Here is an 18,360-nt window from a genome sequence, read left to right as displayed (position 1 = left end):
TGTGCTTAGAGGAAAAGAGTTTAATTCCTATTGAACTTTTATCCAAATTTAGTAAAAAGCAATATAAATCTTTCTCGGGTCCTCTGCGATTCCCCTACCTGCCACATCATCACTCTTTTGCTTGCCAGTATAAAGAGTTTGGCTTTGTTTTCAAGAAGGTTGGAAGCTGTCACTTATGCTGCAATTATGAAAAATGTGCTCTGAATTTATTTCAACCAGGCGGGAATAGGATCCTGACATAGGCAAGAACTTTCCAACTCGGAATCAGGTCAACTGCCAAATAATTGCATGTAGCTCCTTCAGAATAGCAACTTTTGTTCACTCACCTTTTTATTTCTAACCCCCCCCACAGTGCCTAATACGCACTGGAACAAATATAGTAGTCCCCCCTCCCTTATGGATGGTTTTGCTTTCCATGGTCAACCAGGGTCTGGAAGCACATGGTAATGCTTCTGACAAATTGTCAGAAGGTCCATAGCACCGTAATGCTATGTCACAATGCCTATGTCATTTACCTCACTTCCTCACATCACATAGGCATCTTCTCATCCCCACCATCACAAGAATGGTGAGTATAGTGTAGGAAGATATTTTTAAAGAGAGAAAGAGACCACATTCACATAACTTTGATCATAGTATATTGTTACAGTTGTTCTATTTTATTATTAGTTATTGATGTTAATCTCTGACTGTGCCTAATGTATAAATTAAACTTTATCATAGGTATATATATATATATATATGTGTATATATATATATATATATATACCTATGATACATATATATATATACATATATATGTATATATATATGTATATATATACCTATGTATATATACCTATGTATATATATATATGTATATATATATGTATATATATATGTATATATATATATATATACCTATGATACAGGAAACAATAGAGTATATGTAGGGTTCAGTAATACCCAGGGTCATCCTTTTGGAGGTCTTGGAACATACCTCCCACAGATAAGGGGTGACTATTGTACTAACTAATACGTATCAAGTACTTTCATAACTAAAATGAATAAGTAAATAAATGTTCAAAGAATATGTTATCCTTAATGATTTTGATAAAAAATATATGAATTCACACCACACACACACACACACACACACACACACTTAAGATACTTTAATGTGACTACAAGATTCTTCCTTTAAGGAAGAACTTTTGCCCTAAGTATAGTCTATTGCATTATTGGAAGCAGTCAGTGAACTATATTCTGAGTTTTTACTGTATAATAATGACACCGTGTTTGTTACTTTTATAAGCTCCAATAGATACTCATTTGTAGGTTTAAAAAATATATTCAGAACACAAGGGCAGAAAACTGCCCACATAAATCTAAACATTTTGGGATGTGACAGATAAGAGAAGTAATGCTGAAAATAGTTACAGATATTTCTCTTTAGCTGAAAGGCAAAAGAAGAAACACCTCATAACATATAAAGGCACAGTCACTCTATGATAAATATATAAATTCAAAATTACCAACATCAAAGATACATCAACAGATACATCACTTATGCAATGCACCCGCATCATTAGTCATCACTAATGAAGATTTGCTTTTGAATCAATAGAGAAAATAGGAGTTCATGCACAAATGTGTATATCTTTGTTATACATGTCTTCTGTTTTTAAAAATTTGTAATCTACCTTTTCTGCCAGTATAATCAGTAAGCAAAAAATGCTAACATCTACAAAGAGAAGCTAAATAACATGCAAAAAGTTACCCTAAACAAAATACTATTCATAGATATCAAGAACTCTTGGACTGTCTTGGTCCATTCAGGCTATGAAAGGATACCACAGACTGGGTGGCTTTAAAAACAAATGTTTTTCTCACAGTTCTGGAGGCTGGAAATCCAAGAGCAGGGCGCCAGCACGGTTGGGTTGTGGTGACAGCCTTCTTTCACATTACAGGTGGCCATTTTCTCCTTGTATCCTCTAATGGCAGAGAGCAGAGAGAAGCAGGCTCTCTCTTGGGATTCTTACAGGGGCACTAATCCCATTCCTGAAGGTTCCACCCTCATGACTTCAGCGAATCCTAATTAATTTACAAAGACCTGACCTCCCCATACTATCACACTGAGGGGAAGGGTTTCAACATATGAATTTTGAGGGGGGAACCACAACATTCAGTCCATAACATGGATAATATTGGGTTTGGGTTCAGCCATATTCTTCTGCATGCATTTCATTAGATTTCCCTTTCTCTGACTTTGCCTGTACTCTTTCCCTTGCTGATTCATGTTACATCTTCTTAAAAGGTTTTTGGGTTTTGTTTTTCAATCCATAATTAAATGTACCTTCTCTTGGGAGCACCTGGGTGGCTCACTCAGTTAAGTGTCCAACTTTGGCCTGGGTCATGATTTCACATTTTAGAAGTTTGAGCCCTGCACTGGGCTCTCTGCTCTCAGCACAGAGCCTGCTTTGGATCCTCTGGTCCCCTCTCTCTCTGCCCCTCCCCGGCTCATTCTCCCTCTCTCTCAAAATAAATAAATTTAATAAATAAATAAATAAATAAATGTACATTCTCTTGGTAAATTTCCTGACATCATTACTTTGAATTACATTTCTTTCCTATGAACTCCCACTGAATCTACTCATCACACTGACTTTCAACTGGTAGTTTAGTATAGTTAATTTCATTAGTAACATAACTAATAATGTAACCAATACATACATTTTCCCCTTATATTTCACATGTACCTTAAAAAGCAGATGATAAGTGAAATACACAAATATATGCAATGCTCTGTAAACAAACAAGGTATAAGCCATGCCATGTTTTCTAATTCCCAAGCTGGTGCAATCCTAATGAACTTCCAGAGCAGAAATTTATCTCTAATCTTTCAAACTTAAGATTTTGCCTAAAATACATCATTTGTGGACCATTACCAAGATCAGAACTGACTCATTAAATTCCCAGCTAAGGGGTGTTTGTGCTTACGTATCTAAAAAAATAATTTGGCTCATTGTGTAGTAATTATTTACCTGCAGGGGCCTAAAATCGCCAGTGTTTATAGATCTGGGCAATGATGTCACTTCCGGCATACTTTACAGTGCTAACATTTTGCAGTGTAAGCTGAATTCTTAACCACTTTACTGCTTCCTAGCTTGATGGTAACTTTTGAGCCATACTGAATCTAACAATCTTTCCCAGAAAAAGTGGAGAATGTTGGTGTGTTGAAATTCTAGTATTAACCAGAATTTTCTCTTAGTATTTAATAAGATTGATGTCTCTATAATCTAATTCACAGCTGATAGCAGCCTTAAGATTCTTTTCCCCCAGAAGGGCAGGTCCCAGCTTGCTATGGAGATGACCCCTTGCAAAATAAATGACACCAGGCAACTAATTTCAACCAAACTATTGCCTCCTAGCGTAAGATGTTTACATTCTTTTTTTGTTGTTTGTTTTGTTTTGTTTTACCCCAATTTTAAGATTTTTCTCATCTTTAATCATTTTTGAGGGAAGTTCAAAAGATACTCAAGCTATGTTTCTTTTTTCTCAGATCTATTTCCAAACCAAAGGTTTTCTCTATCTCTTCACGGATGGCAAAGGGGACCAGAGGGTAGATTAATGCCTTTCTGCAGTTGACCTCTCTGAGAATCAAGCTTCTATCCTGTGACTATAAGAATTCATTCTTGTATAGATTCTCACATAAATGATAATAATTTTATTTTTTTTTATTTTTTTTCAACGTTTATTTATTTTTGGGACAGAGAAAGACAGAGCATGAACGGGGGAGGGGCAGAGAGAGAGGGAGACACAGAATCGGAAACAGGCTCCAGGCTCTGAGCCATCAGCCCAGAGCCTGACGTGGGGCTCGAACTCAAGGACCTCGAGATCGTGACCTGGCTGAAGTCGGACGCTTAACCGACTGCGCCACCCAGGCGCCCCTGATAATAATTTTATTATGAGCCTCAACACTGCAAAATTCATATTTATTAGACATTCTTAATTCCGTATTTTATACAGCATCCAGAACGTACTGTCACCTTGAATGAAAACCATAAGGCACCCAAATACAGAAAGAGAACTCTGTATGAATTGCTGTTCTCTGTGAAACCCTTCAGGACGTTCTCTTTTTATTAGAGATATGGTTTTAACTAGCTTAGTTCCCTCAACTCAGTGAGAAGTTTGTGATCTCTTATATTTTTTAACATCTCCTTCATAATTAAATAACTATGTGGTAAGATTTATTCAAACTAAGCTAAAATTACTCTCATTTGGCAAGAGACCAAGTCTTAATAAAATAACACGTTTAAATCCTTTTAGTATCAGGATGCACTAAATACTCATAGAAAAAAATTGGCATTTTTCCCACAGATGAACTCTGAATCTATTATTTATTATTGCTTTAAATAAATGCCATGTGTACACTTAGGCAAATAATATTCCACATCAATTCCAAGATACAGTGTAGCCCAACAGGGGATCTTTGAGCTTCATTATCATGGACTGCCTTATTTCCAGATCATAACCTTAACCACATCTCATGTCTTAGGGAGTGCAAATCTACTACTAACCATTCATCTTAGGAAATGCATGTTGCTTCATGTGGCTTTAATTAACATGAAACAAACTTTAAGGCATATGTAGTGAGCTCTGCTTTTCCTCACTAGGTAAATGGTTACATCTCTTTCTTTTAATAGCCAATGTATAAATAATCTGGAATAATATTTTTCCCACAAGATATGTAGCAGGAAAAAAAACCAGTTAACATAATATTGAGTTGTCGGTAACAAATTAATTTGTGTTAGGAAATTTGTATCGGAAATCATAGGCTGTGCTTAAATTAAGAGAGAAAGGAAGTCTGTGAAACCCAAAGTCTATTTAGTTGCAAATGGCTTTTCCTAATGTGTTATTAAGAGTCATAACTATGTTGGTACTTAGTAAGTTTACAAAGTTATCCTTTCCTGGGGCAGATATCCCAGTGTGTGTATGTATATGTATCCACATATATGTATGCATGTATGTATGCATATAATGTTTTTGGAGATTATGACTACAATTATTCTTTTTCTAAAGTTTTTAAATGTTTTTTTAATTTTATTTTTTGAGAGAGAGAAAGACAGAGTACAAGCAGGGGAGGGGCAGAGAGAGAGGTAGGTATTCAATCCAAAGCAGGCTCCAGGCTCTGAGCTGTCAACACAGGGCCCTACAAAGGGCTGGAACTCAACAGAGTACAAGATCATGACCTGAGCTAAAGTCGGATGGTCAACTGAGCCACCCAGGTGCCCCTGACTACAGTTATTCTTTTTTTTTTAATTATTTTTTAACGTTTATTTATTTTTGAGACAGAGGAGACAGAGCATGAACGGGGGAGGGGCAGAGAGAGAGGGAGACACAGAATCTGAAACAGGCTCCAGGCTCTGTCAGCACAGAGCCTGACGCGGGGCTCAAACTCACAGACCGCGAGATCATGACCTGATCCAGAGTCTGACGCTTAACCGACTGAGCCACCCAAGCGCCCCTGACTACAGTTATTCTTAACAAGTGCTCTGGACAGCTTCCGTAAAATTCTTTTATTTAATTTTTTTTCATGTTTGTTTATTTTGAATGAGAGAGAGACAGAGCGCGAGCAGGGGAGGGGCAGAGAGAGAGGGAGACACAGAATCCAAAGCAGGTTCCATGCTCTGAGCTGTCAGCACAGAGCCTGACACAGGGCTCCAACCCACAAACCATGAGATCATGACCTAAGCTGAAGTCAGACGCTTAACCGACTGAGCCACTCAAGCACCCCAACTTCTGTAAAATTCTTAAGTCAACAAAACAAAACTTAATTCTGTGCAACCATATGTGCACGCACGCATGCACATACACACAGACACTCCTACTTTTGTTGGATAGTATTTATATATGTATTAAAAATGAAGTTTCTGTTGCTCTATGTAGGGAAACCTAGTTAAGCACCACTTCTTGCAAAAATACATCTGGGTACGATGCGTATATAGCACATTTATTAATACACCAGCTTTGGAGTTGGACTCAAAGGTTCTAATCCAGATTGCAACATGCTAGCTTTGTGACTGTTAAAAATGGCTTTTCTTCTCTAATTCTTTGCGTTCTAATGTTATGAGGCCGTGTTAATAAGTACTACATCATAGAGGGTTGTCATGATGATTAAAGGAAATGATGTTTGCAAAGTACCTATTGCAATTCAAATTCATTAGTATCTGAAATAGAATACTCAACAAGTGTTTAATATAATAATAACTAAAATAACTAAACTATTAATAATGACTAAAGGTATTCAAGATGTACTCTTTCATCCCATTAAAAATATTTCACTATTAGCTTGCAATTTCACCTTTACATATGTATTTTTATTATATTAATTTTTTCATTTGTTCTTAGAATATTTACTGAACTTCTGTATTCTTCCTTTATTGTGCCAGTACCTAGGATAGTATGGTGGTCAAAGCAGACATAGTCTTTTCCTTATGGAGCTTGCAAAGTAGTAGGGAGAAAGAGATAATAATTGTGTAAATACATGACTATATACTCTGATAATGGCTAAAAATTCAAAGTGAAATTGCTAAACACCAGTAATTACAAGGAAGATCTATTCTTTTTTTTTTTTAATTTTTTAACGTTTATTTATTTTTGAGACAGAGAGAGACAGAGCATGAATGGGGGAGGGGCAGAGAGAGAGAGGGAGACACAGAATCCGAAGCAGGCTCCAGGCTCTGAGCCGTCAGCACAGAGCCTGACGCGGGGCTCGAACTCGCGCGGCTTGAACTTGCGGACCGCGATATCGTGACCTGAGTTGAAGTCGGACGCTTAACCGACTGAGCCACCCAGGCGCCCCAAGGAAGATCTATTCTAATCTGAGACACAATCCCGAAGACAAGACATCATATGCAATATCTGGGACAACATTGTATTAAAATACCTAAAGTATTTATTTACCTGAAATATTTGGTCATCTGCAATTCACATTTAGAGAGGCTTCTCCAAGAATTTGCTCCTGGGTTGAAAACTGAAGAATAAGTAAGCATTGTCAAAGTAGTGCAGATGTTGGAAGTTTTCTGGGGTAGAAGACAGCACTTGCAATTATCCTGGAGTGGAGGGAACATCTTAAAAATTGATGGTGCTGGAGGTGCATGGGCAGTTCAGTTGGTTAAGCGACCATCTCTTGATTTCAACCCCGGTCATGATCTCATGGCTTCTGAGACCCAGCCCCACAGAGTGTGGAACCTGCGTGGGATTCTCTCTCTCCCTCCTTCTCTGTCTCTCTGCCCCTCCCCCACTCATGCTCATTCTCATGTTCTCTCAAAATAAATAATTAAACATTAAAAAAAAAAGAATTGATAGTTCAATAGAGCTGGGGCTCAGAAAGCAAGAGAGGTGGTATTCCACAGAGTTAAATAGATAGGCAGGTCTAGATAAGCAAGGATCTTGATCCATACTTGATTAGAAGTCAATAAAAGTTTTAGGCATTAGAGTAGCATCAGATTTACATTTTAGTCACAGGAACTTTTCCAACATCACCTCTGTCACTTCTTATACACAGCTCTTCTTCACAGAGTTGTCCCAGTGTGCACTTATTGATGAGGTCAAGCCCTCACAAAAAGTCAAGGAAAAGACAATAAATATGTGAGCATAAATAGCCAAGTAGATAGGGCAAGCATGTTGAGGCACTGTGATGGAAAGTGGAAAAGTGCTGAGATCCAGGGCTGAAATTACCTCCTGAGGTATTACGAACAACTCTGAGATTGCTGTGGATAAGTATTTATGGTTACTTTTAATTAATATTTTCACCAGGATAACTATCAAAGGATGTGTATGTTTGAAAGACTTAAAGACTTTTGATACACATCATCAAATTCTTTTTTTAAGTTTATTTATTTATTTAGAAAGAGAAAGAGAGCAGGGGAGGGGCAGAGACAAACAGGGAGAGAGAGAGAGAGAGAGAGAGAGAGAGAGAGAGAGAGAGAGAGAGGATCCAGGCAGGCTCTGTGCTGTCAGCCCCGAGGATAGCATGCAGCCTGTATGGGGCTTTATCTCATGAACTCCAAGGTCATGACCCCAGCCTAAATCAAGATCTGGCTGCTTAACCGGCTGAGCCACCCAGGTGCCCCACACATCATCAAATTCTAAGGTAGTTATTTTTTATGTTACAATGATGTGAAAATTACGTAACGATGTTTTGCCCTAGCTTAGTTTATGGAGGGCATTTTGTTTTAATATAGTGTCCAATAACAACTAACATGAAGTATTAGAGAAAGGATAGATTTTCAAATCACACTGCCCTGGGTTTGAATTTTGGCTCTGCCAGTTGATATTCCTGTGATTACAGGAATTAATTATGTAGGGATGTTAGTTCATTTCCTCTGGAAGTAGTTTTTATGTCCTTAATATTAACTTTGGTGAAAAAAAATTTAATTGCATTTACTTTTACACATATGTTAAATGTTAAATAAAGACGTCTATTTGGAACCAACAAAGATATGTAAGGAAGCCATTTCTCATTAACCAACTTATGGAAAAAAGAGGAAATCTGTAGTTAGAAACATACAAAGCAGAGATAATGCACTGGCATGAAATGAGACTTTACACAAAAAGCATTATACAAACAAAAGCTATTAAAAAGTTGCAGGGGTTATGAAACAGTATGCTGCTTAAGTTAAAAAAAAAATTGAAAAAAAGAAAAACCCAAATCCTCAATGTCCTATTTGTGGAGAGAAGCAGCTAATATTTTTGAAAGGTTATTGTGTAAGCAAAACTTGGTGGGAGGGTGTTGGTTTCAGTTCAGTATATTGTATGCATCCTCCACATAGGGCAAAATAAAATAATTATTGTTTTCAGTTTTTTTAATTGGCTATATAGGAGAACCCACAGTAAATACGACAAGCTAAAAAGTGAGCAAAAGGTAAGAGAATTTTTAAAATATTCAGGGGTGAGTTTCTATGGATTCAGTAGATGTCAACATAGTTTGGACTACTGCTAATGAAGTACTGCTTATGGGGTCAGCCATGTACGTACAACAAGCCAGTGCGGTCTATATTATTATTCCCATTTTGCAGACGAGAACATGGAGGCTCAACTAATGTGAGTAACTCACTGACTGCAACACAACTATGGAGTGAAAGCATTGGGATTGAAGCTTAGATCTGTCTGATACTGGCACCTGCTCTCATTCTGCTCTGTGCATGCCATCTCAGAAACCTCATCCTACTAGAGTATAAACCGCTGTTCTTGAACCAACCCGTTCTCTTTTCATAGTAACAGGTAACTAGTGAGAGAAGAGTAGAGAAGGGAGGGAAAGCAGAATTTTCCAGAAAGTCCAGCCTCATAGAAATTCAAAAGGGTTCAAGGTGTCGAAACCCAGCTTCTCCCTGCAGCAGTGATAGGAAGGGTTTGCTGTTGGTTAACAAGAAAGTTGAGAGCCCATCTCAATACCTTGGAGGTATAAACACTGAGGGAAATGTTTCAGCAACCTGCAGGGGATGTGTTATATTTGTCTTCTTGCCTGAGGAACTTGCCAATTATGTGAAAATGCCAACTAGTCTCCTTACCTGATTTTGAGTAATACCTCTCAAGAAAATAAAAATGTCCAGAGATAGTAAGCAAAAATCATACAAGATGAAAATATTGAAAAGACTTTCTTTTCCTGAGGAGGCAGAGGCAAAGTAAAATATTTCAAGAGTAGGCAATTAAAAAAAAAATGACAGAGAATGAAAAGAAAAGGAGAAATAATCTATTCATATAGAAGCAGTGCAGAAATTTCAACATTAAGAATGTTTTCTCAGTTAATTTGTTAATTTAGAAACTCAAGATTAAACCAATATATTGTATGATGCTATAAACCATAAACTTACACACAAATGCATACAAACTTTGTATTATGACTATAGAAGCACAATAAATGCATGGACATACACATCTAAAAGGACAGTCAGGAGCACCAGGGTGGCTAAGTCACGTGAGCATCCAAATTCAGCTCAGGTCGGGATCTCACAGTTCATAGGTTCGAGCCCCTGTCGGGCTCTGCTAACAGCTTGGAGCCTGGAGCCTGCTTTGGATTGTTTGTTTCCCTCTCTGTCTGCCTCTCTCATGCTCTCTCTCTCTCTCTCTCTCTCTCTCTCTCTCTCTCTCTCAAAAATAAAATAAACACTAAAAAAATAACTAAATAAATAAATAAAAGGAGAGTCATTGCTGATTGTTTGGGTGTGGCAGAATCATGTGTCATTTTTTCCTCCTAATTGCAAAATTGTGCCTTCTGTATTATCTGCAATGAAAATGGAATACTTGCTCATACACAAATGTATACCTCTTCCCATAGAAGCCATAGAAGGCTCCACAACTTTCCACAACACACAGAAAATTCACAAGAATTATAAGATTTAAGGGAATGTGTTTTGTGTGTGAAGATATTCTAGTGATGTGTAGGAATACTCTTTGGAGAGAGAGAGAGAGAGATGCAATATTGGTTATATATACACCTGGCATAACCAGGGAGTATACTTTTGTTCTGGAATGTTCTGTTCCATGTTTCGTTCTGGTATTTTTTTTTTTTTTTTTTTTTTGCCAAGGATTATAATCTTTTTTCTCTATTATGTACTTCACTCAGTGCAGGTGGGTCACGGGCGTTTTTCTTTTGCTTTCCCCACCTTGGACTATCCAGCATTTGAACCCCAACACCTTCATGTTTGAAGGATCCTTCTATTATAAGCCCTTGTGGGTGGAAGGGACTGCATGTATCCTGGCCTCCTGACACTAAGATGTGCCTATTTATATAGGCACATGACTCAGGTTTGGCCAATCAGATGGGTCCATTCTACTAAGGGTTTTGTTGGGTAGAAGCGGCAACATATTGAGCTTCTAGGGGTACCGATGGCAGAACAAATTCAAGTGTCCAGTGGCATTGCTTGGTACAAGCTTTGGGATGGATCCACCCTTCGGCAGGGGGTGCTAGCCCTTCTTTCACTCTGTTGCTTTTGATACCTGGCCTCCACTGCTGTGTCCATTTGCAAAGCTTGGTTCTAAAGCTGTCCCCTCAATTGGTAATGCACCCACTATCATTTTAATGAATTCATTTTATTCCTAAATCAGTCAAAGTTGGTTTCTGTTGTTTGTATTTAAAAAGTCCTGACGGATACCAAGTGTGAAGAAATAATTCTTGGACACAACAAGTAAAAGAACTTACGGGAATGTATCCTTAATTGTTTTGAAATTGGGGATAGAAGTGTAAAAATCTTGGAGCATGGGTGGTGGTTTAACTTTTCCCAGTTAAAAACATCGTGCCAGACATTCATTTGGCAAAGAAAGGAGGAAATTGAATGGTGATACCTGGAACACACAGTAGGTGTTCAAAACTAAATTTGGTTTACTCGACCGTGGTTTATGATATTTTAACAGCAGTTTTCAGCAAAAGGATGGTACATGCCTTATCAGATCTGGTAGGAATATTTGTTTATCTTTGTTCAAAAATTGTGAGGGATTTAAAGTTGTTACTGCAGAAGAAAATTCCCTAATCAAACGACTTTTTTTTTTATTATTAAGGACAGTAGATGTTCATTCATAAAATATGCATTTAGTGCTTTCTCTGTGTCAGGTACTAAGTTGCCGGAAAGAGAAAAACATGATCAATCTCTTCTCTCTAGAAATGTCTATTTTGTACTGTCTTAGTTACTTTCTATCCATATCATAATATTTTGTTCATTTGTTTGTATCCCATTGATTTGTGAATTCCTTGGGGATATGGGACTTATTTTCTATTTATTTATGTTCCTAGAGCATAACACAATCTCTCATACATAACTGGCTTTCAAAAAATGTATACCAAATGAATAAGTGAATGAATGAATAAATGAATAAAAAATGACATAAGTAAGTAGCCTGAACAATCACCCTTAGTGAGTTCTATTTGCATCCCAGTCAACTTGCTTATCAGTGACATGAGGGAACACAGAGGCAAGCTTATCAAACACACAGATGCTTTCTGTGCAGTATAAGAAATACCTACGACATATAATGACAATCGGAGATCTCAATATTTATTATCTGGTGTAACTGAGAAAAGATTTGGAAGAGTTTATTATAATATATTTCAATTTGTTCCTTTAAAAACTATCAGGTGTCTAGGAAGAAGCTGGAACAGACCTGGCTTAAAAGCAGGTAATATAGGGGCGCCTGGGTGGCTCAGTCAGTTAGCAACCAACTTTGGCTCAGGTCATGATCTCGTGGTTTGTGAGTTCGAGCCCTGCGTTGGGATCTGTGCTGGCAGCTCAGGCTGGGGAGCCTGCTTTGGATTCTCTGTTTCCTTCTCTCTCTCTGCCCTTTCCCCACTTGTGCTCTTTCTCTCTCTCTCAAAAATAAATAAACATTAAAAATTTTTTTTTAAAAAGCAGTTAATACAGGGGCACCTGGCTGGCTCAGTCAGTAGAGCATGCGACTCTTGACCTCAGGGTTGTGAGTTTGAGGCCCATGTTGGGCATAGAGATTATTACTTAACAAAAGAGCAGGTAATAGAATGTGATGAATTAACAGATAGAAAATGAAGGTAACACTGATAGCACCCTCTGTGAGGCAGCAGTGTAACAGGTCTTCTCTGTCAATTCTGTCTGTAAGGAAGGGAGACAGCCATCCCCTCTGCACTGCACTGGTCAGGCTCTGCATGGAACACTGTGCTCTCCGTGGCTCTGAATTTGAAGGTTTCTGAAAAAGACCACATTCAGAAAAGTGTGATCTTTATGCTGAAGTGTTTGAAAACTGCAATATACACTTTAACCACCTGAGGAAATGCAGTCTAGAAACACTTAGCATAAGCATAATGTAATTAACTCAAGATCTAGAAATTAATTACTGGAATTCTAAAGTGCCCAATCATCTTTTCAGACTAGGCATGGGACAGCAAATCAGCAGTTCAAGGAGCTGAGGAGAGAAGAACAAAGAGCAGAGGGTAAGATGGGCAAGTGAATGGACAATCTGAAACATGGGTTATTGTCAGAGACTTGTTTTTACCTGTTTCCTGTGCTTCAAAGACCTGGCCTAGGGAAAGGGCAAATACATACACAAAAGTAGGACAAATAGGCTAACGTGCTCAAAAGCTATTTTAAGAAGCATTTGTATTTCTACCGGTAAACTTTTTATAAAATAAAATGATCAGAATACAAAGATGACATTGAACATGGGGTGGGGAGGTCAGGTCCAAGTGCCTTGACTGGAACTCTTTGAGTAGTGACTGATGATATCAGAGAGGGAGGCCATAGACAAAAATACTAGTTTGAGGGAAAATTTACATAAGATGAATTCTTAAAAACACTTTCAATTAAAAAACTCTTTGCCTTGAGGCACCTGGCTGGCTCAGTCGGGGAGCACGAGACTCTTGATCTCAGGGTTGTTAAGTTCGAGCCCCACATTGGATGCAGAGATTTCTTAAAATGTTAAAAAAAAACACACACAAAAAAACCCTCTGACTTTATTCAATTTATGAGAGTGATGGGTTTTTTTTTCCAATTAACATAAATCTTTTGAGATGTTGTATATAGAAATGTTTAAGATATTTTATAAATTAAGTTTTTTATGCATGGAGGAAAACTAAAGAGTAATAGTTTTAATGTTTATTTCTTTATTTTGAGAGAGAACACAAGTGAAAGAGAGGCAGAGAGAGAGAGAATCTCAAACAGGCTCCATGCTGTCAGTGCAAAATCTGGTGCGGGGCTCAAACCCAAGAACTGTGAGATCATGACCTGACCTGAAATTGAGTGGGACATTTAACTGATTGAGCCACCCAGGTGCCCCTAAAGAGTATTTTTTAAACCTTTAAAATCCATTCGTCCTTTATAGAAGTAGGACAGACTCTGAGACTACCTGAACTAAATTCTGAATTTCAGTATTTTCTGGCTGAGTGATCGTTAACAAGTTAGTTACCCTGTCATTGCCTAGGTTTCCTTACCTGTCAAATCGAGGTAATAGTGCACTGAATTGAATGAGATAGTAATAATTTAGAAAAATATCTGTCATGTGGTAAGCACAAAAAAGTTTGCTGAAATTATCATTTTATATATAATGATATTAACATATCTGAGAAGCATATTTGACATAGCCTATGCATGTTATGATGCATATGCATGTTTGATCTCCATATATAACTCACTATGATGTTCAGCAGGGATTATTTATTTTCATGTTTTTTTTTCTAATTATTGGGATTGTATTTTTAGCTTTTAAGACTTAGTCACCAGTCTGACATTTTATATTCCAGATTGGTTCCATCGATTACTGGTCAGATTTAAGGATGTTGCTTGTGGATGGAATAGGGTTAATTGGACTGGTTCCAAAAATAACAAATCTACTGATTTATAAGTGATATGAGACTCCTTAGGAATTTATTGTGTTCCTGCAGGACTCTGGCGTTATACTAGAAGCTAGGAACAAGTAAGATATAAAACACTGGAATCCCACCTCTAGTGAAGGAAACAGGTTATTAAAATTCTAATAATTACATTGATTCACAGCAGTGAGTGCGTGATAAGGGATAATCTATACTGATCTGATGAAAAGAGGGAAAATACAAGGAAGGCTGTCAAAAAGAGGAGATTTCTTTTTTTTTTAATTTAAATTTTAGTTAACATACAGTGCAATATTGGTTTCAGGAGTAGAATTTAGCGACTTATCACATACATCACCCAGTGCTTATCACAAGCGCCCTCCTCAATGCCCATCACCCATCTAGCCCATCTCCCACTCACCTTGCTCCATCAACCCTCAGTTTATTCTCTATTGTTAAGTGTCTCTTGTGGTTTGTTTCCCTCTCTTCTCTCCCCCCCGCCACGTGTTCATCTGTTTTGCTTCTTAAATTCCACACATGAGTGAAATCATATGGTATTTGTCTCTCTGAGTGACTTCTTTTGCTTGCATAATATATTCTAGCTACATGCACACCATTGCAAATGGCAAGATGCCATTCTTTTGATGGCTGAGTAATATTCCATTATATGTATATGTCACAATTTCTTTATCCATTCATTAGTCAAGCTACCCTAATCCAGAAAGAGGGGAGAGGATTTCTGAGCTGAAATTAAAGGTTGAAAAATAATTTAAGCTAACCGTATATCAATCCCATCTTCCCAATTACATGGTTCCTTTTTTAATTTTTTAATTTTTTTAATTTTTTTTAATTTTTTTTAACGTTTATTTATTTTTGAGACAGAGAGAGAGAGAGAGCATGAACAGGGGAGGGTCAGAGAAAGACGGAGACACAGATTCTGAAACAGGCTCCAGGCTCTGAGCTGTCAGCACAGAGCCCGACACGGGGCTTGAACTCAAGGACCGCGAGATCATGACCTGAGCCGAAGTCAGACACTTAACCGACTGAGCCACCAAGGCGCCCCTCTTTTTTTAATGTTCTCTCTTAAAGTTGTTTTATTCTTCCAAATTGTAATACTAATATAAATAATGCTTGTTCACAAAGGAGATAATGCAATACCAAGGTGTACAAAGTCAAAACAACATTTCTTTCCCCTCACTAAATCCCGTTCTACTTCCTTCCCAAACTCCATTCATTATTAAAACCCTTGCCAGACTCCTCCCACAACTTTTCAGTGCTTTTGAATTGCATATTAACTAGAAGCCTGGAATACATGTAGCTTCTGAAACTCTGTGCGTGTGGGGTGTGTGTGTGTGTGTGTGTGTGTGTGTGTGTGTGTGTGTTTTAAGAAGTTTGGTTTCCATTTATTTGTTTTTATTAAAAAAATCATGTATATACATCACTTAGCTGCTTATTTTATATCACATGTAAAATTGCATTTTAATATTACATGTGAAATATACATTTCGTATAGACAAAGGATTATGTAGCATGTATACATAAGGTATTAAAATGAATAATGTTGTAACAACTGTTAGAAGTTTTAGAGACCATAGGCACCCTTCTTTAATTACATTCCTTATCTCTTATCCCCACTCAAAGCCACAGTGCTCCCAAAAGAGAACCACTGTCTTGAATTTTGAATTACTTATTTTTATTAACTCAAGAATATACCATATACACATCATGTCAATAGATATTGGTTAACTCCTCTTTTTTTTTTAATTTTTGTAAATGTGTATGCACTAGCATATGCATTATTTACATAAAGAGTGTATCACACATTCTTTTTATCTGATTGTAGTATTTTTTTCTTTATCTACTCTACACTTCCTTCTTTTCCTCTCCTCTACCCACTTCTGCCTCCCCTCACCTGACCCCACAGACAGCCTATTTTAAAATTCTGGTGTTGTGGAGAAATGGGAACCCTCTTGCACTGTTGGTGGGAATGCAAACTGGTGCAGCCGCTCTGGAAAGCAGTGTGAAGGTTCCTCAAAAAATTAAAAATAGACCTACCCTATGACCCAGCAGTAGCACTGCTAGGAATTTACCCAAAGGATACAGGAGTACTGATGCATAGGGGCACTTATACCCCAATGTTTATAGCAGCACTCTCAACAATAGCCAAATTATGGAAAGAGCCTAAATGTCCATCCACTGACGAATGGATAAAGAAATTGTGGTTTATATACACAATGGAATACTACATGGCAATGAGAAAGAATGAAATATGGCCTTTTGTAGCAACATGGATGGAACTGGAGAGTGTTATGCTAAGTGAAATAAGTCATACAGAGAAGGACAGATTCCATATGTTTTCACTCCTATGTGGATTCTGAGAAACTTAACAGAAGACCATGGGGGAGGGGAAAAAATGGTTAGAGAGGGAGGGAGCCAAAACATAAGAGACTCCTAAAAACTGAGAACAAACTGAGGGTTTATGGGGGGTAGGAGGGAGGGGTGGGTGGGTGATGGGTACTGAGGAGGGCACCTGTTGGGATGAGCACTAGGTGTTGTATGGAAACCAATTTGACAATAAATTTCATAATAAAAAAAAAGTAAAAGTAGAGTTTTCACCACTAAATCACACACACACACACACACACACACACACACAAATCTGGTGTTCAGTCTTGCTTTTTTCTATACTCTGCTCCCAATTCATTTCACCATATACAAATACTGTCAACAGTTGTACATTTTGGGGTACCTGGGTAGCTCAGTTAAGCGTCCAACTTCAGCTCAGGTCACGATCTCATGGTTCGTGGGTTCAAGCCCCACACTGGTCTCTGTGCTGACAGCTAAGAGCCTGGACCCTGCTTCATATTCTGTGTCTCCCTCTCTCTCTCTCTGCCCCTCCCCCACTTGTACACTCTCTCTCTCTCAGGAAGAAATAGACATTAAAGTTTTTTAAAATAGTTGTACATTTTACAAATATTCCTACTCATATATAATGGTGAAAATATAATATACATAATGGCCTGTGTAAATGTGTATATTTATTTTAAAATTTATTTTAAGTGGAATATTATAATTATTCGTGTTTTATATTGTTTATTCAATAATAACTAAAAGAAATTGGGGTGCCTGGGTGGCTCAGTCGGTTGAGCGTCCGACTTCAGCTCAGGTCACGATCTCACGGTCTGTGAGTTCAAGCCCCACGTCGGGCTCTGGGCTGATGGCTCAGAGCCTGGAGCCTGCTTCGGATTCTGTGTCTCCCTCTCTCTCTGCCCCTCCCCCGTTCATGCTCTGTCTCTCTCTGTCTCAAAAATAAATAAACGTTAAAAAAAAATTAAAAAAAAAAAGAAATTGATCCATGTCAAATGATAAAACTTTATTTTGTTTTCTTTTTCATGTCTATATGATATTCAGTATTGTGGCTGTACATAGTTTATTCAGCCACTTTCATTTTGACAGTCATTTGCTTATGGTCATTATTTCCACTATGGACATTTCTTTAAGAAACACACATATACATAAAACCTTTGTCTAGGGCCTTTATCACTTTAGGATAGATTCCTAGGAGTGAGACTATTGGAGTTAAAGATATTTTTAATTTTAATAAGTGTTGTTTCATACTTTTATAAAAATGATTTAACATTTGTATTTCCAAAAGAAATTCATGAAAGAATACTTTTCTTCATATCCTTACCAGCAATAGATCTTATTTCACTTTTAAAAAATTGTTATTCTGGTGGGTAAAAGTGATATCTCATTGGTAGTTTAATTTGTAGGCCCCTGATCAATACTGCATTTAACTATCTTATTTGCATACCGACCATCAGGTTTTCTTCTCTGTCAATTGTCTATTTTCATTCTTTGCTCATTTTTCTTTTGGATATTTTAGCTATTTCTTGACAATTTGTAGGCATTTTGTGGTAGTGTAAATAGTATCTCCTCACCTGTTACTTGTTTTGCATTTTTTTCATTAATTTTACTTTTCTACTAATATATTGTTATAAAAACTGAGCAAGAACAGAAAATGAGTACCAAAAGTATATAAGGAACTG

The 18,360-nt window shown here is 37.4% G+C and overlaps 1 long non-coding RNA gene across 17 annotated transcripts in view; it reads left to right on the top strand.

Moving 5' to 3' along the window:
- The first annotated feature begins 509 nt into the window (after positions 1–509).
- Positions 510–18,360, top strand: part of LOC102901561 — a 178,902-nt gene continuing 161,051 nt past the window's right edge. For 16 of the 17 annotated variants that reach the window (XR_006589583.1, XR_006589578.1, XR_002149095.3 and 13 more), the window contains exons 1-3: positions 530–568; positions 12,116–12,156; positions 12,877–12,940. This is a non-coding gene — a long non-coding RNA (uncharacterized LOC102901561). Of the gene's footprint in view, positions 569–12,115; positions 12,157–12,876; positions 12,941–18,360 lie in introns of all 17 variants that reach the window. The other variant, XR_006589574.1, reaches the window with a different exon arrangement.

This window comes from Felis catus, chromosome E1 (genome assembly GCF_018350175.1).
Source record: "Felis catus isolate Fca126 chromosome E1, F.catus_Fca126_mat1.0, whole genome shotgun sequence".
In the NCBI taxonomy this organism is placed as follows: Eukaryota; Metazoa; Chordata; class Mammalia; order Carnivora; family Felidae; genus Felis; species Felis catus.
This window is presented reverse-complemented; position numbering and strand designations above follow the sequence as displayed.